The 3737-nt window shown below is 61.3% G+C and overlaps 1 long non-coding RNA gene across 1 annotated transcript; it reads left to right on the top strand.

Moving 5' to 3' along the window:
* The first annotated feature begins 6 nt into the window (after nucleotides 1-6).
* On the top strand, nucleotides 7-2099 carry LOC105305212. Its single transcript, XR_897069.1, has 2 exons — nucleotides 7-946; nucleotides 1838-2099. It is a non-coding gene; the product is annotated as an uncharacterized LOC105305212 (long non-coding RNA).
* Nucleotides 2100-3737: the final 1638 nt, after the last annotated feature.

Raw genomic sequence — 3737 nt, 5'->3', positions numbered from 1 at the left:
GGTAGTCAGCAGGAGCACACGGTGGTCTTCTGGGGGGTTGACGACTGCTCTCTGTTGACCTTTGACCTGAGGTGTCCGCCACACAGAGCTCTCGTCCCTAGTAAGTGGCTGCTGAGATGTTGCAGCCAAGCAAAGACCCTCTGAAGCCAGAGTTCAGGTCATTTTGTCTGGCTTTTTGTCAGGTAGTTGTTACCTGACAGGAGAAGCCAGACCGCCTAGTTAGGCACCGTATTCCCAGGGAGTCCGGCTGCTCCCCAGGGGCAACTTCTGGCTGCCACCAACTCCTGTCAGAACCAGGAAGTAAAATTTGAGCCTTGGGGACTGAGTAGCATTCCTCTGAATTCTCTGAGCAAGAGGGTGTGGGGAGCAAATCGTGCCAAGGTTTGTGTCTTGCGCAGGGCCATCCACGTGCAAATGCCAGCTCCCAGCCCGGCAGGACCATGTGGCCCGGCGTCGGCCCACTGCTCACACCTGATGGTCCTCTGCTGGCCGTGGGTACAGAGGCAGCACCATGTCCCACTGTGAAGTGCATGCGGTTGCCACCACCTGCCCTGCGGTCGTGATGCGGGGCGCGTCTGTGGGAGGGCCCGCTGCCCTGCCAGGTCGCAGTCAGCAGCGGTGGTGTCAGACTCCCCGAGTCAGGCTGGAAAGGGAGCACGGAAGGGCCTTGTGCCCGCGTCACACCGCCCACCCACAGCTCGCGAAGCTCATCCTGCCTGCCGGGCTGTGACCATCCGTGTTCAGGAAGCCATTTCCTGTGGGAGGGCCGCGGGGACTTCAGGTGGGCTTTTGAGTTCCTCCTCCTCACCACACACAGGTGCTGATGGCCTGTGACCCCCAGGCAGGGGGGCCCTGATTGTGCCCGAGGCTCGCCCCCTGTGCAAAGTCATGGAGCGGTCAGCAGGGTACAGGCAGGGACAGTTCTGTGACAACGGCCCTGACAGAGGTGAGCGGTGTTATTTCTAGGAGCTGACACCTGAGCAGAGGGGTGAAGGGCGTGAGGGGCCAGCTAGGGTTGGGGCCGGGGAAGCAAGTGCTCAGAGCTGCAGGACCTCCGGCCAGGCCAGGCGGCGAGAGACGGGGCTCTGCTGGGAACAACCGCGTCAGTGTGGCGGGAGGCCCTGGGACACCGCCTCCCCACGGACACGATCCCGCCCGCCCTCCTTCTGGTCCGTTCTTGTGCTGCGCAGGCCACACGAGTGGGGTGTTGGTTGTTTCCCGTTGGTGCCCGTCCTTGGTAGGGAAGTTAGAAAACGAGAAAGTGGAGGGAGAGGCAGCGTGGCCGTGACGGTGCCCGCCGAGCCCCGTAGGTGGCGCGCTGTGCGTTTGCGATGTTTCTTCCTGTCGTCATGGGCTTAGACTGGCGCTCCGGCTTGCTGGCCGGCCGCACAGGCCGCCCGCTGCCTCCCTCCCGCCCCCACGACTCCTCGCTGCAGTGGCCCGGGCTTGTGCCTGACAGCACGGGCCTCCCAGCCGCGTGGACTCCCCTCCGCGTCACTGGGGCCAGGCCTCAGCCTCGGCGTGGGCACTGACGTGTCACGGTGCTCGGTCACGGCTGCCAGGTGGTGGCCCACATGGGCCAGAGCACGCCCTGCCTGCGTTTTTTTAACATCGTCGCCTAAGGAGAAACGAGCGTAAAGTGCGTTCCGACAGCCTTGTCCCCTTGGACGGTATCCGAGCCCCGGGCTGCACGACATCGAGACTCTGTCCCGGGCAGAGCCCTTTAGATTGTGTAGCGTTTTCTCCAGTTCGAACGACCATACAATTCATTCTGCAGGTATTTTCTCGGCTCTTCCCCTCATGTCCCCAGTCACCCGTGTTCCGTTTGTTGGTGCAGATTTCGAAGACCTCTTTGATGACGATGACGTCCAGTGAGCCCGGTCGGCCGTGCCCGGGGCCAGCCTCTGACTCTGCTGTGGCGGGTCTCCTCGGGGGACAGTCATGCATGGTTCTGAAGAACTGGCGGAGATCACTGAGGCTAGCGGACGGGCAGCCGAGGAGGCCAAGGCTGGCGATAACTACCTGGGTGAGGCCTGTGCGTCTCGGGACGTGACAGTCTTGGTCCTTCCTTCAATTAAAGAACCACGTCATCACTCGCAGGGTCATTTTAATTCTTGCGTTTTTGAGCGGACGTTACAATCCCCAGAGTCCCCTTGTGACACGTGTGTGCATGTGTGTGTTGGCGTGTCAAGAGACACGTTGGCCCGCGCACAGGTACGCGGCGTGCGTCCCGCGGTCAGCGCGTCGTTCATGCTGGACCGGTGCGCGGGCAGGCCTGCGGGCGGGCGCCTGGTCACGCTGTGTCCAGACCTCCCCTGGGCCCCATCCTGCACGCCCCCGCCGCGGCAGCCCTCGTGTTCTCCGGCTGTGACATCAGGGCAGCTGCCGTCCCCAAGCCTGAGGCCTGAAGCATCAGGACAACCAGGATAGCGACTGTGAAAGGGATTCCTTCTGTGTGGGACGTGCGTGCACTGGTCCATCTCACAGGTGACTGACACCTGAGGGGATTCAGTCGTTAAGTTGCATATTGGTCCAGCCCAGCGGTTGACAATGGCTGTAAAGATTTACATTGCTATTTCAAGTCAGCCACGAGGTGAAGGATGTTTCCTCACCAGGAAATGCCCCTGCCACAGGGCTTCAGCGGTCCCCACGTCGCAGGCAGGCGGGGCCCCTTACAGGCGAGTCGGGGAACGCCAGCCTGCACCATGACAGCTCGCCGATGGCGTCACCTCTGTGCCCGTCGGCAAAAGAGGCCTTTTCACTGAGGACTAGGTAGGTTTTAAACTGAAGAAAACGTTACCTGTGCCTCATGTTCTGAGTGCTGAGTGGACGTTGGGTCTGTCACCTCGGTGGTGCCCTTGTCCTGATGAGGCTTAGCAGCTCGAGGCCCTGGGAGGACAGTCGTCCAGCTCGGTTCGTGTGGAGCCGGGCACCGTCAGAGCCCAGCGTCCATGGGTGAACGACGTCGGGGCGATTGTGGACGCTGAGTCTGAGCACCCTGCATCCAAAGCCCTGGCATGGCGGTGGAGGGTGCTTCTGCGTGTCAGGGACTCCGCAGCCAGAGCAACAGGGTTCCCCGCGGACAGGCTCACAGGAGTGGCTTGTGTCACTGTGAACGTTTGAGGCCTTATCTTCCTGCATCCATCTAGCCTGGCACCTCGCCTGGGTCAGCACTGAACAGTCACAGCCCCGAGATTTCTTAGGTCCCCGTGTTTGAGTAATTGTCACCCCATGAGTCACACGAGTACGGCTTTGATGGCCTTCACCACTACTGTGTAGTGTCAGGGAGTGTGAGTCAGTGGAAGTAGCGACTGCTCTGCAGTTCGAGGTGGTTGGACGGGCAGTGGCAGTGACATCCAGGACAATCATCTGACTTGCAGAATGACCTGCCAGAGGGACAGCTGGTCCCTCTGTTCCGGTAATCAAGCGGAGGATGCGCAGTAGGTGCTTAGTAAGTGTCCATTAATGTAAATAAACAACTTAGCCAGTGTATGGGGAGCTTTGAAAACAACATGCTGTGCCTGCCGGAGAGGGGACAGTCCAGCCGAGGGGTGCTGGGCTCCCGCCCAGGTGGAGCAGGGGCCCCAGCAGCACGCACCGGGAGGCCAGGACCTCGGGGACCGCCCAGGCTTCCGTTTGTTTTCCACAAGTCACACCGGCTACAGGGATGCTGCCTGGAGACACCCGATGCAGAGACACGAGGGGACAGGCCAGACCTCCCCTGGGCCGAGGAAGCC

The sequence above is a fragment of the Pteropus vampyrus genome, unplaced genomic scaffold, assembly GCF_000151845.1.
Source record: "Pteropus vampyrus isolate Shadow unplaced genomic scaffold, Pvam_2.0 Scaffold369, whole genome shotgun sequence".
Classification (NCBI taxonomy): domain Eukaryota; kingdom Metazoa; phylum Chordata; class Mammalia; order Chiroptera; family Pteropodidae; genus Pteropus; species Pteropus vampyrus.
The sequence above is the reverse complement of the archived record's forward strand: the minus strand, read 5'-3'. Positions and strand labels throughout refer to the sequence as shown.